At 40.3% G+C, this 27,627-nt stretch overlaps 1 protein-coding gene across 3 annotated transcripts in view; it reads left to right on the top strand.

Annotated features, from left to right (window-relative positions):
• The window catches only part of LOC139420429 (cadherin-18-like), a 409,544-nt gene that overhangs the window by 221,193 nt on the left and 160,724 nt on the right, over positions 1-27,627 (top strand). The window lies entirely within an intron of this gene.

Here is a 27,627-nt window from a genome sequence, read left to right as displayed (position 1 = left end):
ACACAAAGCCCTGACCTCAATCCTATTGACAATTTGTGGGCAGAACTGAAAAAAAAGTGTGTGCGAGCAAGGAGGCCTACAAATCTGACTCAGTTACACCAGCTCTGTCAGGAGGAATAGGCCAAAATGCACCCAACTTATTTTGGGAAGCTTGTGGAAGGCTACCCTTAAACGTTTGACCCAAGTTAAACAATTTAAAGGCAATGCTACCAAATACTAATTGAGTATATGTAAATGTCTGACCCACTGGGAATGTGATGAAAGCAATAAAAGCTGAAATAAATCATTCTCACTATTATTCTGATATTTCACATTTTTTAAATAAAGTGGTGATCCGATGTGACCTAAGACAGGGAATGTTTACTAGGATTAAATGTCAGGGAATTGTGAAAAATTGAGGTTAAATGTATTTGGCTAAGGTGTATGTAAACTTCCGCCTTTATCATACTATTTTGAATGTCCTGGATTTTCATATACTACGTAACGTCTATCCCTGAGTCCGTGTTGAAATGGCTTTTGATTACATAGTTAGTGTGGATTGAATTGAATTTATTTTACAATTTATAAAATACATATAGCCTCCATAAAAAAACTATCAAGGATAACAGAATAAAGTCACTTATTTATGTACACGATATCTACTGTGACTGTGGGCCTTTTGTAGCAGTACGTCTGAGCCGGGGCCGCTGGAAAACGTGTGGCGTGGCAACATTTGCCACAGCACTTTTAAATCACCTTTTATTTAATTTAATCAAATATATTGTCAAAAAAAAGAGGGGCAAAGGGCTGTTATTTTTACCAATTTGTTTCGTAGCAGTATATACACCAAAGCATTAGCGATCCGACATGTTTCATTGCATGGAAACTAGACCATTTTTTTGTCTGATCAACTGTAGGCTACTAACAAAAGTACCTGCATAGTCTAGCCTACTATGCACCCTGTCCCTCTGGCCAGTGTCACAAAGGAGTAACAATGTGTATTTATAGCCCATTAGTTTGTAAGAAAATGTGATTAGGATCAAATTTGGTTTATATTCAAACTTGGGCTGACTAGACAACAGAATTTTTTGATAAAAAATCATTAACTTAAATTAATCAATAAACACATTAGCTAGCATAGACTGTGAGTTAATGTTTTATTAGGCCTACAGTTGCATAGGGCAGGACTATATGATACAAACCAGCATAAAGCAAGGTCAGCCCTGTGAGTTTTATTGTCCAATCATGTTACTTTCTCTGTTTCTGTGTATAGGAAACCCCCCTAGTCCTTATTTCAAATATAATTCATATTAACAAGTGCACAGTTGCTGCAGTTTGACAAGGTTTTCATCATTCCCAAGGCAAGGAGTTTTTCCATCAGATCTTTTAAAACGTGACCTGATTAGAAAAACTCTGGTCCCGTCATGGCCCATCTCAAACCTACAGGCCCCTTACTTTTTTCTGCCACACCACTCTGAGACCTGTGGCTGGTCTGAGCTGCATGTCATAACAGCTATGGGCTCAGACTGTCACAGACATATGGGTGTCACAAAGACTGGTACCAGACTGGTACCAGAGAAGACTAGTGGTCCTATCCTCATGCTCGGAGGACAAGACCAACCCAGCAAGTCTGGTCTGCGGTCGCTGTGATGACTTTTCTGTTAGTTACACAATGGGCCACGGGAAACTGGTTAATAAGTCCTCTGCTCGCAGATTGCCTGCCCCCCTTATCTCCTGGAATGTGGAAATGTGTTTCTCCGCTGCAGTGATCATTATTCTAGGCACTCGGGGCAGAAGCTAATCCCTTCGACCGGCACTCAGAAAGAACGAGGGAGGCAGATCACTCCTCTCCCTCTGACTGCATGCGCATATGTCTGTATTTCAATACATAGGAGGGAGCATGATGTGGAATAGAGAAATACAACAAAAAAAGAAAGCAGTCCAGAGAGACAACATAGAGGGATGGAAAGAAAATACTCACCATCACCACTAAGTTTGTTATAATCACCGTGATGACAACAGTGTGCTACAGAAGGCATGGCTTTATCACAGATGCCTGGGTAGTGGTTTTGACAGAGCAGGGAAAAAACGAATCCTTATAGGTGTTATTTATTGATGAAACATGCTGATGCTAAGGTTATAAAATGCATGAGTGAACCACAACATTCCCAAGGTGCCACCAACACATTCTCTCAGCATTTTTCTGTGGTTCTTGTCTGTATTATTACAGCTGACTACCCGGAGTAGTACAAGGATATTAGCGTAGAGAACATCCCTATTGAAACGGCAACATTGTATATTGGCAGTGTATCAGTTGCCACTAATTACATGAGAGAATAATTACTTTCATGGATTATATTAACATGTAATACAGCTGCTGCTCATCCTTTGAAGACTTTGATTGGCTTGCTGTCGCTATCATGCTGAGTTGATATTGGCCACGTCTCTCCATCCCTCATATTCTACAGTAGAGGGAGTTGTGATGGGGTGCGGTCCCAAATGACACCCGATTCCCTTCATGGTGGACAACTTTTGAACAGGGCCCTGGTCAAAGGTAGTGCATTATATAGGCAATCGGATGCCATTTCGGACGCATGCATGATGATGAAAACAAACGAAAACAGGTCATCCTTACTCTGTCTGCAGTGAAAATCTCACGTTTAAAAGTTAATATTCTGTTAACTCATATTCTGTTAACCCAAATAATGTTGTTGACTCATCCTATATTCATACAGTATTTGTGGCCAAAGCATACACATTAGAAAAAAAAACACTTCAAAAACCCCATCTCAAACAAATTTGCTTGGATAATGACATCATTATGTGATTTGTCCAGCAGCTTTTTCCTTTTTTCCTCATTCTCCGTTGGGGAGAACAATCTTTTTCTAGACTAGGGGAGAAACGAGCTTACTGCACAAGTGCAAACTAGCTAGCAAGCCAAGCTATCCACAGCTGTTTTTATCAAAAGGACAAAGCCTATGCAACAACTGTCTTGCCAGTCACTTCTATTTGAAATTATGTGGTTTGTAAGATTTGTGGTTTGTAAGAGGCAGTTAGCTAACATTAGCATGCTAACATGAGTTATCATGAGCTAGTTGGTGAGCCAAAAAGAAAGCAAGTCAAAGCAGATCCTCCACACAACAACCATCTCGCCATTCTAATTTAAATCCTGTGGTTTGTTGCTAAACATTTTATGTCAAGAGGAAACCTAGTTGGCTGTTGTTGACTGATGTAGGTAGAGGTAGTAGCTAGCTAGCTACTTCATGACGACCTAACTAGCTAGATAGGTAGCTAACAACAAAAATATCAGGAACATAGGACAAAAACAACTCACCCTTGTGAAATAATCAGCCTGCATTTGTTGCTGTAATAGTAAAGTGCCATAGTCGTTCCATCAATAATTTACAAATCCTGAATTAAATCCATTCATCCAATTTGAGTTGGAAGTCTGCCCCCGTGCCCCCAGTTAATATCCAAGTGTTTGTGAGCGTCTTATTCAATTTTTTTATTGAACTTTTTAACATAGTTCATTATATTTTTTTGTGAATGATATCTATTTAGTTCATATTGTAATTAAGTTGAAGTAATAATTCATAAAACATCTGGAACACTGGACATTCATTTGAATTCATTTGACACACCACATTTGGATGGAGAGAGATGATGAAGTGTCTTGATGGCTGGAGAGAAACTGGGCAACATTTAATTATGAGGCTGCGGGATTGCTGTGCCATGTCTTAATGTGGCTAGGAGACTGAATGACCCCTAATTAAGCCAAGAGAGGAGGATTAAATCCTTCACATTCAAACACTATATTGTTCTCGTCACTGCGCTTGACAAAAATTGCCGACACTAGCAAGCAGCAATGAAGGAACGGGAGGAGGTTTCCCCTGAAGAAATTGGCAGGTTTGTTTTTAATGTCGAACCGTGTCCATGCTTTTTTTTGTGTGTTTTAAATTGCTTAAAATAAATACTTTTGAAAATCGTTAGAATAAATACTGTACAATATTTAGTGTAACACATCAAATCACCAGTGCAACCAACTATTAGGACATTTTACACTGAGTATGTAAAACAGTAAGAACACCTGCTCTTTCCATGACATAGATTGACCAGATGAATCCAGGTGAAAGCTATGATCCCTTATTGATGTCACTTGTTAAATCCACTTCAATCCGTGCAGGTGAAGGGGAGGAGACAGGTTTATGAAGGATGTTTAAGCCTTGAGACAATTGAGACATGGATTGTGTATGTGTACCATTCTTAGGGTGAATGGGCAAGACAAAAGATTTAAGTGCCTTTGAACTGGGTTTAGTAGTAGGTCTTACGTGCACCGGTTTGTGTCAAGAACTGCAACGCTGCTGGATTTTTCACACTCAACAGTTTCCCGTGTGTATCAAGAATGATCCACCACCCAAACGACATCCAGCCCTGTGGAACGCATTCAACACCTTGAAGAGTTCATGCCCCGACAAATTGAGGCTGTTCTCAGGGCAAAAGGGAAGGGCGGGTTGCAACTCAATATTAGGAAGGTGTTCCTAATGTTTGATATACACGGTGTACACAGTACACTCCAATATGAGCAGGTGAAGTAATAGTATTCATACAGTATAACACTAATTGCACTGCATTTCTTTCACTGGTTTAGTAAAAATGGGAGAAACATAATGCAACCCAACCCGACCACATGGTGAGAATTCCAAATTACTCTGTGGGCGCTCATGTGTATCTCTTAGCCACACACACATACACAGACACAAATTAAATTGTAGTAGTCAGATGTGCCAAATACAACGAGTGTAGACTTTACTGTGAAATGCTTGCTTACGAGCCCTTCCCGATGATGCCATAAACAATACACATTTCAAATAGTAACACAAGAGGTAATATATATATATATATATATATATATATATATATATATATATATATATACACACAATAATTATTAAGCTATATACAGGAAGTACAAGTACCAGATCAGTGTGGAGGGGTACGAAGTATTTGAAGTAGATATGTACATAAAGGCAACGTAAAGTGATTTGGCATCAGAATGGATAATAAATAATAGAAGCAAGAATGAAGTACAGATTAGCAGAAGCATGTGATGAATGTGAAAGTGTGTGTGTGTGTAGTGGCTTCAGAAAGTATTCATACCCCTTGGCTTATTCAACATTTTGTTGCTATTGCTTGAATTCAAAATAGATTAAATAGTATCTATTTTTCTCTCACCCATCTACACACAATACCCCATAATGACAAAGTGAAAATATGCTTTTAGAAATTGTTGCAAATATTTTGAAAATTAAATACAGAAATAATAAATATACATAAGTATTCACACCCCTGAGTCAATACATATTAGAATAATTTTTGGTAGTGATTGCAGCTGTGAGTATTTCTGGGTAAGTCTCCAAGAGCTTTGCTCACCTGGATTGTACAATATTTGCACATTATTCTCTTTAAAATTCTTCAAGCTCTGTCAAGTTGGTTGTTGATCATTGCTAGCAAGCCATGTTCATGTCTTGCCATAGATTGTCAAGCCTATTTAAGTCAAAACTGTAACTAGGCCACTCATGAACATTCAATGCCATCTTGGTAAGAAACTCCTGTGTATATTTGGCCTTGTGTTTATTTTATTGTCCTGCTGAAATATGAATTTGTCTCCCAGTGTCTGTTGGAAAGCATACTAAACCACGTTTTCCTCTAGGATTTTAACTGTGCTTTGCTCTATTCCTTTATTTTTATAAAAAAAACTAGATTTACTTGAGTGCAAACAGGATGCATGTTTTGGAATATTTTTATTCTTTATTCTTTTCTCTCTGTCATTTAAGTTAGAATAGTGTAGTATCTACAATGTTGTTGATATATTCTCAGCTTTCTCCAATCACAGCCATTAAACTCTGTACTGTTTTAAAGTCACCATTGGCCTCATGATGAAATCCAGTTTCCTTACTCTCCGACAACTGAGTTAGGAAGGACGCCTGTATCTTGTAATGACTGGGTCTATTGATACACCATCCAAAGTGTAATTAATAACTTTACCATGCTCAAAGGGATATTAAAAAAAATGTAATTAGGTGCCCTTCTTAGCAAAGCATTGAAAGACCTCCCTGGTCTTTGTGGCTGAATCTGTGTTTGAAATTTACTGCTCGACTGAGGGACTTCACAGATAATTGTATGTGTGGGGTAAAGAGACGGGGTAGACATTCAAAAATCATGTTAATAAAGACTATTGCACTCAGAGTCAATGCAACTTATTATGTGATGTGTTAAGCACATTTTTACTCCTAAACTTTTTTAGGCTTGCCATAACAAAGGGGTTGAATATTTATTGACTCGACATTTCAGCTTAACATTTTTTATTAATTTGTAAACATTTCTTAAAACACTATTCCACTTTAACATTATGAGGTATTGTGTGTAGGCCAGTGACACAAAATTATATTCAGGCTGTAACACAATGAAATGTGTGTGTGTGCTTATGCATATGTGCATGGTGGTGTGCTTGCGTCTGTGTGTGTCGATATGTGTGTGGGTTTTTTTCACCTGCACTGCTGTTTTAGTTATCAGTTCATCTGACTATTCTCTCATCATCGATTTAATTGACTATTTCCGCAATTTGAGTGCTTACTGTATAGTTGTTTAATGTTGGTGGGGCATATTATTTTGTTTTAATGTTACACCTGAATCACTATGATAAATATAATGGTTTCTCTTGGGAGTATTTTTAACATAGCTGAGATTTACTTGGATTCCTACACTTTGGACTTCAAAGTGAAATCAGTTATTTACACGGCCATGGTGGCATAGCAGGAAGATCAGAATGCTGTGAACCAAGAGGTTGAGCGTTCAAATCAAAGACGAGGACATAATAATGAATAATATGAATAATTACTGTATACATTTAAAAAAAAAAAATGTTTTCATGTATGTCAAATATTTGAAAAGACTGCAACTTCTTGACATTCCGGGTACATCCTTACGACAGATTTTTATTTGCAGGGCATCACCTGTGAATCTTTATGTGATTTATCATCACATGTGAAGTGTTCCGAAGCCACATGGAAATTTCACATGTGGTTTTTCCGTAAGGGGTGTGCATAGAGTCACTGCAAGATAGGGTCAATGCAGATAGTCCAGGTTACCATTTAATTAACTATTTAGCAGTCTTATGACTGTTTAGCAGTGTTCTGGCTTGGGGTACAAGCTGTCTCAGAGCTTGTACCCCAATACGCGCACACGGACACACACACGTGGTAGTGGGATCCATATATGCACACATTGCAGAACTCATTTGAATGAGTGAGTGTGGAAGCCAGTCTGTCAAACTGTGTCCCTAATCCACTTGTGGTGTGTAGTATAATCCCCAGTGACACTTCTCTGGGGACCCATGCATTTGGGAAATTACAGGTCTGTGTAAGTGAGAGAGAGAGAAATACAAGGTAGGGGACTGGCCTTGTGCTGATATGTACAGTGAGACGGGCGGCTGCGTCTCAAATGACACCATTTTCTTATATAGTGAACTATATAACAAATAGTGTGCTATTTGAGAAGCAGACAGGAAGACGCCCACAGGCCCAGGGGAAGGTTTGGATGTGTTCATGTCACCCAGGGAAAGCCACACGGTGCCCTGATGTTGTTACACTAGTTATTAGTAGTATGATATTCTGCTGTATGACAATGTCCATTCTAAAACAAGTCTTCAATTGCATTTCCACGCCCATATGCCCCTACTCTCTCTACACCCCAAAAAATGCTGGATTAAAACAACCCAATTTGCGTAAGTATTAGGCAGAGCACATGTTGGGTTATTTTCACCCATCCGGTTGGGTCACTTACATACATTGAAATTGGGTTGTTGATGCTGGGTTATTGAGCTATGAACCACCAGGTCAGATCAGAAGACTGTAGGCATGGCTTAGTAGGGGTGTGGCTTTCCGCTAGTTAGTTTTGGCCACCCGTGAGAGTAAATGTCAATCCAGTTAACCTGTTCCGTTCTATTGTTCACAAATGTTGGGTACTGATGTTGGACAATTAATAAAGTTTACATAAGAGTATGAGCTCCCTAAGTGCCTATGCATTTTGAGATTCAAATGTTGTAAAATGTATATAGAACGATGTAAAATTGTATTTATTGTATTTATTTAACTAGGCAAGTCAGTTAAGAACAAATTCTTATTTACAATGATGGCTTACCAAAAGGCCTCCTGCAGGGACTGGGACTTAAAATAAATTGAATGAAAATATAGGACAAAACACACGTCACAACAAGAGAAACAACACTACATAAAGAGAGACCTAAGACAACAACATAGCATGGGAGAAACACATGACAACACAGCATGGTACAAACATTATTTAGCACAGATAACAGCACAAAAGGCAAGACGGTAGGGACAATACGTCATGTAAAGTAATGTGCAAAACTATTGACTTTACATTTTATTTGCAGTGTACAAACTCAAAATGATGAACATGAATGACATTTACTCTCATGGTTAGCCAGAAATAACTATGCGAAAGCTATGCCACCAATAGGCCACACCTTTGAACTGATATGGGTTCATTTAACCATCAGTTGGGATTTTATTCAGGTTACTTTCAGGAGGCATGTATTTAAAGATGCACTATGCAGAAATCGCTCCGCCTTATTTCAGTTTGTGACAAAACAAGCAAGTATAGTGAAGATAATCATTGTACCATCTAAACCGCTGTAAAATATATTTTCCATAAAATTAAATATATTGTATTGTCAGCTGTTTGAAGGTGGTGTACAAAACCGAATGTAAAAGTTGCAAAACTAAACTCAAATAACCGGAAGCATATAAATAGTGCACATAGAACAGATCTACCGCTTCTTAGACTTGCTTTCAATGAAGACTGGAGAATAAGAATGAGAGTTACATATCTATGAGAAACATTTCTATGTGAATTTGGTTGGGTGGCCTAAAAAGTTACATATTACAGCCGTAAAGGTATTGCATAGTCCAAATATTTATTTTTCATGAACTTGCATGAAACCAGATCAAAGTATGATGAACAAATTAGAAAAAATTACTGGCGCTTCTACATTGATAAACTTTCATCATAAAGTAACTGGTCCCCTCTGTATCAAACACTTGGATTAAGGAGGCAAGATTATTAAGGGATAGGGTGAGATCACCCTAACACTCTCATTTGAATACACCAATGGTAACATGATATTCTCTTACCTAATTTAAATATGTACCACCTTGTAACCAACATCGGAGAAGGTGTGTTTGCAGAAGGGCGTGGTTTATATAGCTAAATAGCTGCTCTACTGGTGCCAAAATTGGACTGTATGGTGTCAGAAAATATAATTAAAAGTTTACCCTATTCATCTATGGCAAAGAAACAGAATATGTTTCAATAATGTCTACAGTACATGTTTCCCCTTTTATCTGTGTCTGGTGTTAGCTAGTTAATGGCTCGCAGTTAGTTGTCAAGTCAACACATCTGTCAGTGCTGATCTGAACCACACCATCAACAACATGCCAAATGGGAGAACTATGAATTTTTTTGGGACATCATTGATGCAATTTCAATGTCGTTTGAGTTGGTTTGTGTATCACCAAATTGGTTCAAGATGATTGTACTGCAACACTGCATCTAAGTTGCTTGACATAGGCATTTTAAAGAGCAGTCAGTCAAGGTGAGCTCATGAATATAAACTCCCAGCCCACTCAGCCTGTATTTTCAAACTTCCAGGTAGCTAGCGATGAAAAAACGAATTTTGAGCATTACTATCCAAAACAAAAATGATGGGTGATAGTTTAGTCCGTCAAAAGTCTGTTTTACAAGGGAATTAGAATGACTGTTCGGGACCTTTAATTTGTAGAGCAAAATGCCAACCTCTAAGAAAAGGTACCTACCTACATGTTTTATTCATACCGCTATAAATGGTTTGTGCTGTGACAGAGTCAGGCAACTGTCTTATATTTAATGTTACAGTGGAAAAAAGTGAAGCAAGGGTTTTAGTTAAATTGCTTTTTTTGTGCCCATGCTTTGCAAAGGAGCTGAGCTGAGCGCTTGCTGGGTTCTGAATGCTCATTACCCATTGAGTGGTAATTTAGAACAGAATAAAATACACTGTCACAGCTCGCGTCATTCACCGTTTGTAATACAGAAAAAAAACAATCCTCCAAGAGTTGGTTTTTACAAAACTCTAAACCCAGTTACAGTTGGGTTATGTGCACTCACAAGTGTAAACCACTTCCCAGATCCCTGAAACACCACCTGCTTGTGTGTGTGTCATGCATCCGTGGTTGTGTATTGATTTTTCTCAGCCTTTCAGTGCACCTGGGGTTGTAACGAATCTCTTCTTCGTCTGAGGAAGAGTAAGAAGGATCGGACCAATATGCAGCGTGGTAAGTGTTCGTCATAATTTATTGACTGAACGCACAAAACAAAATAAAGTGAAATGGAAGAAACGAAACAGTTCTGTAAGGTGACATACACTAAACAGAAAACAATCACCCACAACCAAAATGGGGAAAACAGGCTACCTAAGTATGATTCTCAATCAGAGACACCGATCGACAGCTGCCCCTGATTGAGAACCATACCAGGCCAAACACAGAAATACAACATAGAAAAAATAACATAGACTACCCACCTCAACTCACGCCCTGACAAAACTAACACAAAGACATAAAAAAGGAACTAAGGTCAGAAAGTGACAGGGGTTTTGCACTGGATGCATCTACAAACTACTATGAGACTCTCACAGACACGATGATGTTCTCTGTTTTGCTCTAGGACGCCCCACAATAATGTCTGAATGTTCCCTGAATGTACCAGTTGAAAAAATGAATGGAAGTACAGTATGTATGGAGACTGTTTAGTGCCAAAAAATAAGGGTTTCAATACATGTTAAAAAAATGAAGATCTTTCATATATCTATCAGATATAGGACAGTTACTTCAGAACAAACTTCCTTCAGATTAAAAAAAAAATAATAGTTTTTATTTTATTTTATATATATTCATGAAAAAATATATACTTTAAGGGGTCTTAAAATTATAAATCAAATAGCTAAATGTTCCTTGATATGACCTTAAACAATTCCGTATAGCTTAGTTGAACCCCCCCTGAACCCCTTGCTAAGACAGGACTGTAATGGGTTTTTAAAGCACCTGTCACGCAATTCAAAAAAACTCTAGTAGGCTAATTCTGCTTCAAGTTCAGTGGACTACCTCTGCTCTCTTGTGTTGAGTGTGCGAGATCAAATGTGCCTATGCGTGGAGTCAATTAAAAAGCCTGTAGGCTACATGCATGGGTGGAGAACCAAATGTCTGATGTATTATAATAATTGATTATGCTTATTTTATATTAACAGAAGGGGAAGGGATATAAGACCCCACCCTCCTTACATTATAAGACCCCGCCCTCCTAGACTACACAATATATATTCATTATAGATGTTCAGTATTGTTCCACAGTTGTTCTCTGGTCTCTTTGCCTCTTATAAAGAGACCCCTCTGAGAAATGTGTGACTGTGAAGACAGAACTCTGCAGGGAGTGTAAGAGATAAGAGATTAGTCAGACATTCCACTAAAAATCAACTTGGATATTTACTGCTAAGTTTAGATAGCTATATAAACAAGAGTTTTAGTGTTGGTAGGCATGGTTTTGGTCTCATGAGTAAAAGATAATGATATAGGCAGTGACATCACTAGGGCTGGACTTCGGGTTTGATAAAATAACATGCTATGTTCCTGGTGTCAACATCTGTCTGCAATTGCAATAATACATGTTTTGAATGATTTAATTAAAGTTATTGTCATAATGCTAATTTCACCAGTGAGCCAATGATTGACAAGGAACAAGGAAACGAACCCCAACACACTACAATTCACATACCGCTCAAACAGATCCACAGAGGAATCAATCGCAATTGCGCTGCCCAAGCTCTTCACTAAGCTCGGGGCCCTGGGTCTGAACCCATCCCTGTGCAACTGGGTCCTGGACTACCTGACGGGCCTACCCAAAATGGTGAAGGTAGGCAACAACACCTCCGCCACGCTGATCCTTGAAACGGGAGCCTCACAGGGGTGCGTGCTCAGCCCCCTCCTGTACTCCCTTTTCACTCATGACTGCGTGGCCACGCATGTCTCCAACTCAAGTTTGCTGGCCACACAACATTGGTAGGCCTGATTACCTTCAATGACAGCCTACAGGGAGGAGGTGAGAGTCATGGCTGAGTGGTGCCAGGAATAACCTCTCCCTCAATGTCAACAAAACAAAGGAGCCGAAGTGGAGACGGTCAAAAGCTTCAAGTTCCCCATCGTGCACAGGACTGACGACCTGAAACTGTCCCTTCACACAGACAGTGTGTTGAAAAAAGTGCAACAGCGCTTCTTCAACCTCAAGAGGCTGAAGAAATTTAGCCTCACCCCTAAGCCCCTTATAAAATTCTACAGATGCACCATTGAGAGCATCCTGTCGGGATGTATCACTGTCTGGTATGGAATTTGCACCGTCCTCAACAGCAGGGCTCTACAGAGGGTTCTGTGGTCAGTCCAACGCACCACCGGGTGTACACTTTCCTAAGAGGGATTACAATTACAATTGGCTGAGAAAAGGGCAGCACAGCTGACCCTTAAATGTACACGGAGTGCTAACATTCATAATACGCATGCCAATCTCTCATGGCTCAAAGTAGAGGAGAGATTGACTCCATCACTACTTGCTTTTGTAAGAAGTATTGACATGCTGAATGCACCGAGCTGTCTGTTTAAACTACTAGCACTCCCCACAAGACATGCCACCAGAGGTCTCTTCACAATCCCAAAGCCCAGAACAGACTACATAGAGCCATGACTACATGGAACTCTATTCCACATCAAGTAACTGATGCAAGCAGCAAAATTAGATTTAAAAAACAGATTAAAAAAACACCTTATGGAACAGTGGGGACTGGGAAGACACACACACTCAGGCACAGACAAACGCTTACATATACACATGATAAGACACGCACTCTACACACACGTACACATGGATTTCGAATTGTAGATACAGTGTATGTGGTAGTAGGCTGTGGCCTGAGGGCACACACTTAATGTGTTGTGAAAAGTGTTATGAAATGTAATGTCATGTAATATTTATCATTTTGTATAGCTGCCTTAATGTTGCTGGACCCCAGGAAGAGTGACAGCAGCTAATGGGGATCCTTAAAAAAAAAAAAAACTGCCTGCCCCTGTACATCTACAGCCCCCAGAGTCACAGGAAGGCCAAGAAGATCAATAAGAACCTCAACCATCCGAGCCACGGCCTGTTCACCCAGCTGGGACAGAGAGCTGGTACCGAGAGACTGATGAACAGCTTCTATATCCAGGCCATCAGACTGTTAAACAATCACCACTAGCCGGCCTCCACGCAGAACCCTGCCCTGAAATGCTTTCCCTACGTACTGTACATAGTTATTGAACATAGGTAACTTTAATAATGTTTACATGCTGTTTAACAACTTTATATGTATATACTGTATTCTAGTCATGTCACATCCTATATAACTGTACACACCTTTTCTATTAATATTCCGTCAATACTGTCTATACCCACCATTATTTATATTTACGCTACCATTCAAAAGTTTGGGGTCACTTAGAAATGTCCCTGTTTTTTTTTTTTTTTTTTTTTTTTTTTTTTGTCCATTAACATAACATCAGATTGATCAGAAATAGAGTGGTGACGATGATAATGTTGTCAATGACTAGTGTAGCTGGAAACAGCAGATTTTTAAATGGAATATCTACATAGGCGTACAGAGGCCCATTATCAGCAACCATCACTCCTGTGTTCCAATGGCACGTTGTGTTAGCTAATCCATGTTTATCATTTGAAAAGGCTAATTGATAATTAGAAAACCCTATTACGATACAATAGTCATTTACAACATTAAGAATGTCTACACAGTGACCCCAATCTTCTGAACTGCAGTGTGTACAGTCGGAAGTTTACATACAGCTCCTAGAGTGTGCGGCTCTCTTTTATTTTCAAGTTTTCTACTCCGGTAGCTAGCACCTCGCCTAAATAGGTGTGCGTTACTTTTTCTTCTAGATCACTCCAATACATTTACTTTGTTGTCCTTAAGCCACTTTGCCACATGTAAAAGTTTGCTTGGGGTTATTGCCTAGATGACAGCTTGGTACACTCTTGGCATTCTCTCAACCAGCTTCACCTGGAACGCTTTTCTAACAGTATTGAAGGAGTTCCTACATATGCTGAGCACTCGTTGGCTCAAACCATCTCAATTAGGTTGAGATCGGGTGATGATTAAGGCCAGGTCATCTGATGCAGCACTCCATCACCCTCCTTCTTGTTCAAATAGCTCTTACACAGCCTGAAGGTGTTGGGTCATTGTCATGTTGAAAAACAAATGACAGTCCCCCTAAGCATAGACCAGATTTGATTGCGTATCGCTGCAGAATCCTGTGGTAGTCATGCTGGTTAAGTGTGCCTTGCATTCTAAAAAATTACAGACATTGTCACCAGCAAAGCACCCCCACACCTTCTCCTCCATGCTTCACGGTGGGAACCACACATGCAGAGATAATCCGTTCACTTACTCTGCGTCTCACAAAGACACTGTGGTTGGAACCAAAAATCGCACATTTGGACTCATCAGACCAAATGACAGATTTCCACCAGTCCATTGCTCGTGTTTCTCGACCCAAGCAAGTCTCTTCTTCTTATTGGTGTCCTTTAGTAGTGGTTTATTTGCAGCAATTAGACCATGAGGCCTGATTCATGCAGTCTCCTCAGAATAGTTGATATTGAGATGTGTCTGCTACTTGGACTCTGAAGCACTTATTTGGGCTGCAGCTTTTGAGGCTGGTAACTCTAATGAACTTTTCTTCTGCAGCAGAGGTAACTCTGGGTCTTCCTTTTCTGTGGCAGTCCTCATGAGAGGCAGTTTCATCATAGAGCTTGATGGTTTTTGAGACTGCACTTGAAGATTTTCCCGATTGACTAACCTCATGTCTTAAAGTAATTATGGACTGTTGTTTCTCTTTGTTTATTTAATTAAGCTGTTCTTGCCATAATATGGACTTGTTCTTTTACCAAATAGGGTTATCTTCTGTATACCATTCCTACCTTGACACAACACAACTGATTGGCTCAAACGGATTAAAAAGGAAAGAAATTCCACAAATGAACTTTTAACAAGGCACACCTGTTAATGTAAATGCATTCCAGGTGACTACCTCATGAATCTGGTTGAGGGAAAACCAAAAGTGAGCAAAGCTGTCATCAAGGCAAAGGGTGGCTACTTTGAAGAATCTCAAAAATGAAATACATTTTGATTTGTTTAACATGTTTTTGGTTACAACATGATTCCATATGTGTTCTTTCACACGTAGTTTTGATGTATTCACTATAATTTTTCAATGTAGAAAATAGTTTAAAAAAATAAAAACCCTTGAATGATTAGGTGTGTCCAAACCTTGGACTGGTACTGTATATACAGTGGGGAGAACAAGAATTTGATACACTGCCAATTTTACATGTTTTCCTACTTACAAAGCATGTAGAGGTCTGTAGTTTTTATCATAGGTACACTTCAACTGTAAGAGATGGAATCTAAAACAAAAATCCAGAAAATCACATTGTATGATTTTTAAGTAATTATTAGCATTTTATTGCGTGACATAAGTATTTGATACATCAGAAAAGCAGAACTTAATATTTGGTACAGAAACCTTTGTTTGCAATTACAGAGATTACAGAGATCATACTTTTCCTGTAGTTCTTGACCAGGTTTGCACACACTGCAGCAGGGATTTTGGCCCACTCCTTCTCCAGATCCTTCAGGTTTTGGGGCTGTCGCTGGGCAATACGGACTTTCAGCTCCCTCCAAAGATTTTCTATTGGGTTCAGGTCTGGAGACTGGCTAGGCCACTCCAGGACCTTGAGATGCTTCTTACGGAGCCATTCCTTAGTTGCCCTGGCTGTGTGTTTTGGGTTGTTGTCATGCTGGAAGACCCAGCCACGACCCATCTTCAATGCTCTTACTGAGGTAAGGAGGTTATTGGCCAAGATCTTGCGATACATGGCCCCATCCATCCTCCCCTCAATACGTTGCAGTCGTCCTGTCCCTATTTTTGTCTCATCAGACCACATGACCTTCTCCCATTCCTCCTCTGGATCATCCAGATGGTCATTGGCAAACTTCAGACGGGCCTGGACATGCGCTGTTTTGAGCAGGGGGACATTGCGTGTGCTGCAAGATTTTAATCCATGACGGCGTAGTGTGTTACTAATGGTTTTCTTTGAGACTGTGGTCCCAGCTCTCTTCAGGTCATTGACCAGGTCCTGCCGTGTGGTTCTGGGCTGATCCCTCACCTTCCTCATGATCATTGATGCCCCACGAGGTGAGATCTTGCATGGAGCCCCAGACCGAGGGTAATTGACCGTCATCTTGAACTTCTTCCATTTTCTAATAATAAGTCAGCAGCAGCAGGCAGGTGTGGTATAAAATCAGTCCCGCACAGACCTCTACTGTGAACATCAATTGTATTGAACAAAAATATAAATTCAACATGCAACAACTTCAAAGATTTTACAGTTACAGTTCATATAAGGAAATCAGTCCATTTAAATTAATTACAGATATGCATCTGTTGGTCACTGATACCTTAAAAAAAAGTTAGGGGCGTGGATCAGAAAACCAGTCAGTATCTAGTGTGACCACCATTTACCTCATACAGCGCGGCAAATCTCCTTTGTATATAATTGATCAGGCTGTTGACTGTGGCCTCTAGAATGTTGTCCCACTCCTCTTCAATGGCTGTGCGAAGTTCCTGGATATTGGCAGGAACTGGAACACTTTGTCGTACATGTCGATCCAGAGCATCCCTAACATGCTTAATGGGTGGCATATCTGGTGAGTATGCAGGCCATGAAAGAACTGGGATATTTTCAGTTTCCAGGAATTGTGTACAGACAACGTTGACATCAGCAAACCGCTCGCCCCCATGATACCAAATTCTCTAAAAGGATGTTAGAGCCCGCTTATGGCCTTTTTATTGTCCCCAGCACAAGGTGCACCTGTGTAATTATCATGTTGTTTAATCATTTTATTGATATGACACACCTGGCATGTGGATGGATTTTCTTTCCAAATGATAAATGCTCAATAACAGAGATGTAAACAAATTTGTGCACAACATTTGATAGAAATAAGCTTTTTGTGCATATTGAGTGCAGGGTTTCATTTTATTTCCCCCAGCAGCAGTAGAAGTCAAAATAGAGGACAGCCATTAGGGAAGATGATGTGCATCAGCGGCAAACAGCACATCTTTATCACGACCCCATCACAATCTCCCAATTCACGGTCATTAGCTGTGTGTTCCATCATCACCAAGGTGCCCAAGACTGTGACAAATCAATTGTCAAGAGAGTGCTATGAGGATATGATTGGGGGAAGTACGGACAAAATGCAGCAATAATCAAGCAATAATAAAGCGCACCCACATAAAAAGTGATTAAGTCCTCTTGAGCGAAGAATAAGGGCTGAAATTTAATAAAAAACAAACCCGCCTCGCTAATTGCAAATGTGAGGCCTGGCGCTGAAGAGCCAACCCCTTTTTCTCAAACCGCTTTCCCTCTCCTCCTTGCCTATTTGTGGAAAGACAGAGAGCTCGTCCCTAAAGACACATATCCTTAACTTCTCCAACTCCCCATCAGCACTTTTCTATGTTTTCAGAGATGCTAACTCTTAGATGAATCTAGGCAGCTTCCTAGCAAGACAGTTGACACCAACACTTGTTTGGTTCCTGCGGCACAGCACAGCTGGCAAATGTGACAGCATATAAATCGTAATGGTCAAATACAAACACTCCAAGTGCACGTACAGACACAAACAACAAGATAATCAGTTGAGATAATCACACATCCCAACAAGTAGATGTACATGCTCTGTGTGTCTCAAATAGCACCCTATGCCCTATATAGTGCACTACACTGTAAAAATGTCCTGTTATTTTACGGTAACTTACAGTCAGAGAGTTGTCTATAATTACCGTAGAAAAGGTACAGCGTGTTAGCGTACCGTATTTTACGGTATCCAATACTGTTACTGTAATATTTTTTACCATTGTTTTTATGATCACTGACAAGCAACTGGCTGCCTGTAAGTTACCGTAAAACAACAGTACAGTGCATTACTGTAATCGTATGACGGTATTTGTAACAAATTAATTGACATGTTCTTGTTCATCGACCTTAGCTTATTGCACTGACTGTAAGTCGCTCTGGATAAGAGCATCTGCTAAATGACCAAAATGTAAATGTGAAAAATTAAGACTTGCAAAGCACACTGCTGGGTATTATTTTAATGAGCTCCGTCCCCAAACAAGGCAACATTTGATCAAAATACAAATAGTTAGAAAGTGGCACACATTAGAATAAACCCTACAGTGGGCTTTGGACCTGTTCATTTTTACATTTACATTTTGGTCATTTAGCAGATGCTCTTATCCAGAGCGACTTACAGTCAGTGCAATAAACGAAGGTAGATGAACATGAACATATCAGAGTCATAGCAAGTAAAAATGTTATGTCCACAACTTTGTCTCTGTGTACCCCTCCATTAGCAGGCTTCACACTGGCCAAGTGATTAAATATATCTAGACTTCGTTTATCAAAGGGTTTGTCTGGGGATCTGAATGTTCCTGCCAGTGACTGTGTTGCCCCTGACAATTTTGATCCCTTTAACACTCAATGTCCTAATGCATTCCATGCAGGCAGTCACCATCCACCAGCCATGCACCAGACAGTCATCCTTTTGGCTAGGTCTTATTGAACTCACGAGAGAGAGAGAGAGAGAGAGAGAGAGAGAGAGAGAGAGAGAGAGAGAGAGAGAGAGAGAGAGAGAGAGAGAGAGAGAGAGAGAGAGAGAGAGAGAGAGAGAGAGAGAGGCACAATCCCTGCATCCTCCTCTCTGTAGCACAGTGGAGGAGAGGGCTCAACTTTTCACTACAGTACGTCTCAAATGGCTTCCTATTTACTTATATACTAATATAGAGCACTACATTTGACCAGAGCCCTGTAGCAGTAGTATAAGTAACAGTAGCAGCTGTAATAAAATAGTACTGTACTGTATATGGAATAGGTTGCCATTTTGGAAGTAACTTGTAGTGCATTCGGAAAGTATTCAGACCCTTTGAACTTTTCCACATTTTGTTACGTTACAGCCTTATTCTAAAATTGATTAAACTGTTTTTTTACTCATCAATACCCCGTAATGACAAAGCAAAAACGGTTTCTTAGAAATGTTTGCAAATTTATAACAAATACAAAACTGAAATATCACAATTACGTAAATATTCAAACCCTTTACTGAGTACTTTGTTGAAGCACCTTTGGCAGTGTTGATGCTACAAGCTTGGCACACCTCTATTTGGAGAGTTTCTCCCATTCTTCTCTGCAGATCCTCTCAAGCTCTGTCAGGTTGGATGGGGAGCATCGCCGCATAGCTATTTTCAGGTCTCTCCAGAGATGTTCGATCGGGTTCAAGTCCGGGCTCTGGCTGGGCCACTCAAGGACGTTCAGAGACTCTTTCCGAAGCCACCTCTGCATTGTCTTGGCTGTGTGCTTAGGGTCATTGTCCTGTTGGAAGGTGAACCTTCGCAACAGTCTGAGGTCCTGAGCGCTCTGGAGCAGGTTTTTATCAAGAATCTCTCTGTACTTTGCTCCATTCATCATGCCCTCTATCCTGACTAGTCTCCCACTGAAAAAAATCCCAACAGCATGATGCTGCCACTACAATGCTTCATCGTAGGGATGGTGCCAGGTTTCCTCCAGACGTGACGCTTGGCATTCAGGCCAAATAGTTCAATCTTTGTTTCATCAGACCAGAGAATCTTGTTTCTCATGGTCTGAGAGTCCTGAAGGTGCCTTTTTGGCAAACTCCAAGCAGCCTATGATGTGCCTTTTACTGAGGAGTGGCTTCCGTCTGGCCACTCTACCATAAAGACCTGATTGGTGGAGTGCTGCAGAGATGGTTGTCCTTCTGGAAGGTTCTCCCATCTCCACAGACGAACTCTGGATCTCTTTCAGTGACCATTAGGCGGCCAGCTCTAGGAAGAGTCTTGGTGGTTACAAACTTCTTCCATTTAAGAATGCTGGAGGCCACTGTGTTCTTGGGGTCTTTCAATGCTGCAGATTTGGTACCCTTCCTCAGATCTGTGCCTTGACACAATCCTGTCTCGGAGCTCTACGGACAATTCCTTCGACCTCATGGCTTTGTTTTTGCTCTGGCATGTACTGTCAACTGTGGGACCTGATATAGACAGGTGTGTGCCTTTCCAAATCATGTCCAATCAATTGAATTTACCCCAGGTAGATTCCAATCAAGTTGTAGAAACATCTCAAGAACGATCAATGGAAACAGGATGCACAGGAGCTCAATTTCGAGTCTCATAGCAAACTCCTGAATACTAATTTAAATAAGGTATGTCTAAAAACCTGTTTTCACTTTGTCATTATGGAGCATTGTGTGTAGATTGATGAGAAAAAAAATATTTAATCAATTTTAGAGTAAGGACGTAACGTAGCAAAATGTGGAAGAATACTTTCAGAATGCACTGTATGTCTTATTGGTTAAAATAATAAAGAAAAAACTAGCTGACTCTCCCTTAGTGGCCAATCAAGACATGACTTACCTAGCGATGTTTTGCCTGCCTTGAGGAGAGAGAGGAGGAAGCAGCTCAGTAGAAAGGATTTCTACTTATTTGTATGTGGACACTCACCGCTAACTGACAGGCAGTCCCCCACACATCTTTCCATCCCCTCCTCAGGACATTGCAGTTGTTCTTCATATGGCCTTCATTATTTCCACACACACAAGCACACACACGCATACACACACACATACACACCCATACACACAGGCTGTGATGATGTATGTTCAGCTCTTTTCGGACAGGCCCGTTGATGTACTGTATTAACAAAATTAACACTAATTACATCCAAAAGGCGTGGAGTCATGAACATTTCTGAGTGATCATCTTTAATGAACTATGAATAAATGATCCCCGACTACTGGTATTGAATGCATTAGAAGTCACACGGCATAGAGATGTAGCCGTTTACAAAGTATTATGTCTGTTAGAGCATTGAGTGGTCTTCCTAGTAGGTTTAGCCTATCAATATTGGCCATCGAATATGATGTTATGGCTTTTATGTCAATCAGGCTTTTCCTGACTCTGCTGGAATCAAATGCATTACAAGAATCAGAAGTGCACTCCACATGGAGTTGTAGCCATAGCCCCAAAGGAAGCTTTCTGTAACACCATAGATTGGTCTACCTAACAGGTTCAACCTTTGATGCTGATCGGTATTGTCCATCTGATTTGGTTTTATGACTTCTGTGTCAGTCTTGTTGTTCCCATGTGGCCTAACAAACTGTGTCTTCCCCTATAGTGTTTGATGTTGGGGTAATGACCCGTAACCTGTTATCACTTTTATCTCCTGGCTTTGGAAAGGGACCAGTCACCATATGCTCAGTGGCTCACACTCTCTTAAGCGACTGTGATATATTAGCTCTTGCCAAATAAGTCAATGGCCAAATTAGCACTCTGACCGCAGGCTAAATTAAATTTATGTGCTTGTACTTGCAGAGTGCCTCCTTCGGACATGTAAGTGGTTTCTTCTCCTGTAGTGAGGTGTTGTTTATTTCCTCCCTACCTCCGGATTACTCCAAACACTACACACCCTGATCATAACACTCACATGTATAATGCACATTTAAAATCTATAATATTACATTTACTCTATTACTCCAGGTTCTTTCCTGCAGTTTCCATCACCCATGGGAAGTGTAAACAGCCTGTTTCATTGTGTGCTTTTGTATGGTTGGTGGGTTGTCATTAACTTAATCCTGATTCCTGATTAAGGAGAGTAAAAACTCAATGGGATCTTTGACTCCCTACCTAATTAGAGGCTCTGATGTGTACCAGAGAAAGGACAGTTTGCTCCCATCAAGTGGCAAGCCTTACAATCAGCCAGCAGCTTTTTAATTAGGGATTTATTTGCTCGGCACAGTTTTGATTAGATTTGGACCCGGTACCTTTCGCACTGCTCAACTTAATGTTGTGAAATACAGAGGGGAACAAGGGGAGATGGGGTCAGATGTGTGTAGGGGAGGGGTAATTCCTGACATGCAGAAGGACACCAGCGATTAAGTATTTTTTATGTCCCCTGCTGTTTTGTATTTGTCTAATTGAGATAATCATTGTAATCGGAACTCAATAGCCTGTTATTGCCAGTGCAAATCAGCTGACAACTAGACCGTGACTCCAAACCATCCCTTGGGTGCTGTCCTGCAGGACTACTAGAGTTCTTTGTAAATAGAGTATTTCACCACCAACAAGCCCTGCTGACTTAATGCAGTACTCCTTGTGTGTCACTCACTGGGAGTCTACCTCACATGCTCACTCAGGGGGAGTTTACCTCATCAATAATGGCTACCTCATAAATTCAGTAATGGCTACCTCATATGCGTCATAATGGCTACCTTCATTGGTGTAGTTAGTGGAGGGAAAACACACGTAAATGCTGTTTACGCACCTTTTTTATTTTGCACAAGCACTTACCTACTGATCTCTGAAAAACACATTGAGAATATGTCGTTCAAACGAGATACTAAGTCGTCAAAACAAGTTATTTTGTCATTTAAATGGCTTATTATCTGTTCAAACGACTTAATTAGGCCTCATTTTTATTCAGTGCCAGTTGTGCTTTTGAGACCTTTGCTGCAGCCATTCATTCACTAATTCCATCCATTGATATGATTATTAATTGACAGTTCTTTGATAGAGCTGCTTTTGAATGCCAGAGAATGTAAGTGGGCCAACAATATCAGACGGTTTTAACCAATTTGACCGCCGATTCTGCCACTTATCCACATTGCTCCAAATGTCAAATGTTTTCAGTGTTATTTGACCTCAGGTTTGCTCCAACTGCTCAGCATCATCATTCCGAAGGTTGCATGTTCAATCCAAGTGGTAAATTATTATTTTTTTACCCTATCCAAAACCTTCACCCTTAAAATGGTAACCTGGAGTTGCTACATACTTTTTTTGACTTATAAAATAAAATGTACACATTGATTATTAAAGAATATAATGTATAAATGCCTCACGAGCTCATTTTAACTGTCATACCACATCAGAACCCAACATATAATCTTGCTTTACTCAAATGTTTATAACAAAGTAAATGTAAACAACATGTTTGCCTCAAAACATGGTTAAAACTAGCCTGAACAGAAAAATAAGTGCAGCATGCAACAATTTCAATGTTTTTACTGAGTTACATTTCACATAAGGAAATCAGTCAATTTAAATACATTCATGACTAGGAACAGTTACCTTTCTCTTGGTCACAGATACCTTTTAAAAAAGATAGGGGTGTGGATCAGAAAACCAGTCAGTATCTGGAGTCCATAATTTTCCTCATGCAGCGCGACACATGTCCTTCGCATAGAGTTGATTGTGACCTGTGGAATGTTGTCCCACTCCTCTTCAATGTATCCTGGATATTGGTGGGAACTGGAACACGCTGTCATACACATCGATCCCGAGCATCCCAAACATGCTCAATGGTTGACATATCTGGTGAGTATGCAGGCCATGGAAGAACTGGGACATTTTCAGCTTCCAGGAATTGTGTACAGATCCTTGCGACATGGGGCTGTGAATTATCATGCTCAAACATGAGGTGAAGGCGGCAGATGAATTTTTTTTATTTTATTTTTTTTCACCTTTATTTGACCAGGTAGGCTAGTTGAGAACAAGTTCTCATTTGCAACTGCGACCTGGCCAAGATAAGGCATAGCAGTGTGAACAGACAACACAGAGTTACACATGGAGTAAACAATTAACAAGTCAATAACACAGTAGAAAAAAGGGGAGTCTATATACATTGTGTGCAAAAGGCATGAGAAGGTAGGCGAATAATTACAATTATGCAGATTAACACTGGAGTGATAAATGATCAGATGGTTATGTACAGGTAGAGATATTGGTGTGCAAAAGAGCAGAAAAGTAAATAAATAAAAACAGTATGGGGATGAGGTAGGTAAAAATGGGTGGGCTATTTACCAATAGACTATGTACAGCTGCAGCGATCAGTTAGCTGCTCAGATAGCAGATGTTTGAAGTTGGTGAGGGAGATAAAAGTCTCCAACTTCAGCAATTTTTGCAATTCGTTCCAGTCACAGGCAGCAGAGAACTGGAACAAAAGGCGGCCAAATGAGGTGTTGGCTTTAGGGATGATCAGTGAGATACACCTGCTGGAGCGCGTGCTATGGGTGGGTGTTGCCATCGTGACCAGTGAACTGAGATAAGGCCGAGCTTTACCTAGCATAGACTTGTAGATGACCTGGAGCCAGTGGGTCTGGCGACGAATATGTAGCGAGGGCCAGCCGACTAGAGCATACAAGTCGCAGTGGTGGGTGGTATAAGGTGCTTTAGTGACAAAACAGATGGCACTGTGATAAACTGCATCCAGTTTGCTGAGTAGAGTGTTGGAAGCAATTTTGTAGATGACATCGCCGAAGTCGAGGATCCGTAGGATAGTCAGTTTTACTAGGGTAAGTTTGGCGGCATGAGTGAAGGAGGCTTTGTTGCGGAATAGAAATCCGACTCTTGATTTGATTTTCGATTGGAGATGTTTGATATGGGTCTGGAAGGAGAGTTTAGAGTCTAGCCAGACACCTAGGTACTTATAGATGTCCACATATTCAAGGTCGGAACCATCCAGGGTGGTGATGCTGGTCAGGCGTGCGGGTGCAGGCAGCGAACGGTTGAAAAGCATGCATTTGGTTTTACTAGCGTTTAAGAGCAGTTGGAGGCCACGGAAGGAGTGCTGTATGGCATTGAAGCTCGTTTGGAGGTTAGATAGCACAGTGTCCAAGGCGGGCCGGAAGTATATAGAATGGTGTCGTCTGCGTAGAGGTGGATCAGGGAATCGCCCGCAGCATGAGAAACATCATTGATATATACAGAGAAAAGAGTCGGCCCGAGAATTGAACCCTATAGAGACTGCCAGAGGACCGGACAGCATGCCCTCCGATTTGACACACTGAACTCTGTCTGCAAAGTAACTGGTGAACCAGGCAAGGCAGTCACCCCAAAAACCGAGGCTACTGAGTCTGCCGATAAGAATACGGTGATTGACAGAGTCGAAAGCCTTGGCACGACAAAGGGCCTCAGGATCTCATCATGGTGTCTCTGTGCATTTAACTTGTCATCGATAAAATGCAATTGTGTTCATTGTCCGTAGCTTATGCCTGCCCATACCATAACCCCACCACCACCATGGGGCAGTCTGATCACAACGTTGACATCAACAAATCGCTCACCCACACATCACTATACACACTGTCCAGTACACTGTCCAGTACAGTTGAAATCGGGATTTAACCGTGAACAGCACACTTGTCCAGCGTGCCAGTGGCCATCAAAGGTGGGCATTTGCCAAACTGCATTCAGGTCAACACCCTTGTGCCGGCGACGAGCACCCTGATGAGCTTCACTGAGACGGTTTCTGACAGTGTGTACAGACATTCTTTGGTTTCTTTGGTTGTGCAAACACACGGAAGTCGATTGGACTTCCTGCCAAATTCTCTAAAACAATGTCGGAGGTGGCTTATGGTACAGAAATGAACATTCAATTCTCTGACAACAGTTCTGGTGGACATTCCTGCAGTCAGCATGCCAATTGCACGTTCCCTCAAAACTTGAGACATCTGTGACAAAACTGCACATTTTAGAGTGGCCAATTATTGACCACACCACCTATGTAATGATCATGCTGTTTAATCAGCTTCTTGATATGCCACACCTGTCAGGTAGATGGATTATCTTGGCAAAGGAGAGCTGCTCACTAACAGATATATAAACAAATGTGTGCACAGAATTTGAGTATCGAACATTTCTGGGATTTTTTTATTTCTGCTCATCAAACATGGGACAAACACTTTACATGTTGCATTTATATTTTTGTTCAGTATATAATGTTGATATGGATTGTCACTCCTTGCATCCATAGCACTTTCTTATTGTTTCAACTGCAGATTGCCCCTTTAAATTAAGCATCTGGAATTAATGAATGAAGGTGCTGAGTAGGAGGAGCAGCCAAGGGTGCCAAAAACATGGATACATGTCAGAATCTGAAGTCAAATTGGTAAAACCGTGAGATCATGTTGGCCCACGCATGCTTTTGCATTCAAACGCAGCCCTATCAAAAACTGCCAATTAATAATCATATCAATGGATGGAATCAGTGAATGAATGGCTGCATCAATGGTCTGACAAGCACAACTGGCACTGCATAACAAATGACACCTTATTAAAAGAAAATAACAATTAAGTCGTTTGAACGAGATAATAAGTAATTCAAATGAGATACTAAGTTCCAAGAGTCAAATTTTGTTATACATTTTTTGCCTTGGGCTTTAGGACTTCTGTATATGCTCAATAATGGTTGGGGTAGATACATATGCAATGCCATATGAAAATGGTGCTGCTATCATGAAGCATTATTGCTGTGAATTCAAAATTGCCTGTTGTGGTTAGCCCCTTGATGTTTGACACATTAATTAATGTAGAAGGTGAGAATGTAAATGGACGACTGAACTCTTCAGGCTTTGTTAGATCACTGTATACATTTTAAATGATAAGTTACCTATAACTTAGTACCTCATATATTTAAAAAAAAAAGTTCTGTCATCTTCATTCAAATGAATGAAAACAGTATGGATGGTTATACTGCATTTTTTGTACAGTTATAATGTCCTGATTTGGTAAAGCAGGTGAATAGTATGTAATGTTGGGCGGCAGGTAGCCTAGTGGTTAGGGTGTTGGGCCAGCAACCGAAATATCACAGGTTTGAATACCTTAATCTACAAAGTGGAAAAATCTGATGTGTCCTTGAGCAAGGCACTTAACCCTCATTTGCTGTAAAACTATAACTGACCCCGTAAAACAATCATATTTTATGGTTTTGCTTTTAAGTTCCAACTAAAACGGTCAGGTAATTGGGATTTGGTAAAGCAGGTGACTATTACTGTAAGAACTTCACAGGATACAAACTAAAACTGTCAACTAATTGGGATTTGGTTAAAAGCAGGTGAAAAGTATGAGATTTGTTGTTAGTATTTGTTGTGAAGTTCTGAGCAGAATAACTGGCATGAGAGTGGCAATTCTCAAGTTATCAATTATGCCTGAACAAACTGCTTGGTTTTCTCTCCCATGTTTTGCTCTCTTACTGAGAATTAAGCGTTAGTAAGTGTAGCACTGAGTAGGTAGCCAATCTACGCCACCTTTTTTCTTATAGAGGTCCTCTGATAATTACCAAACACTATATCAACAATCTATAATAATACAGGTTCTTTACCAACATAGGTGGAGCATGGAAATAAAAAGTTTAGAATAAAGTTTCAAATACAAACCCTTTTATTTGTTCTGCAGCAGCATAGTTTCAGTTTGTAGAATCCGTAGAATTGTATGGTGATGTCCTCTAATAATCTTCAGAGAGGTCCTCTTATAAAATATAACAATCTTCGGCGCTGTCAGTTGTAAAGTCATTCTAGTACAATTATTATCTTGA

This window comes from Oncorhynchus clarkii, chromosome 11 (assembly GCF_045791955.1).
Source record: "Oncorhynchus clarkii lewisi isolate Uvic-CL-2024 chromosome 11, UVic_Ocla_1.0, whole genome shotgun sequence".
Classification (NCBI taxonomy): domain Eukaryota; kingdom Metazoa; phylum Chordata; class Actinopteri; order Salmoniformes; family Salmonidae; genus Oncorhynchus; species Oncorhynchus clarkii.
This window is presented reverse-complemented; position numbering and strand designations above follow the sequence as displayed.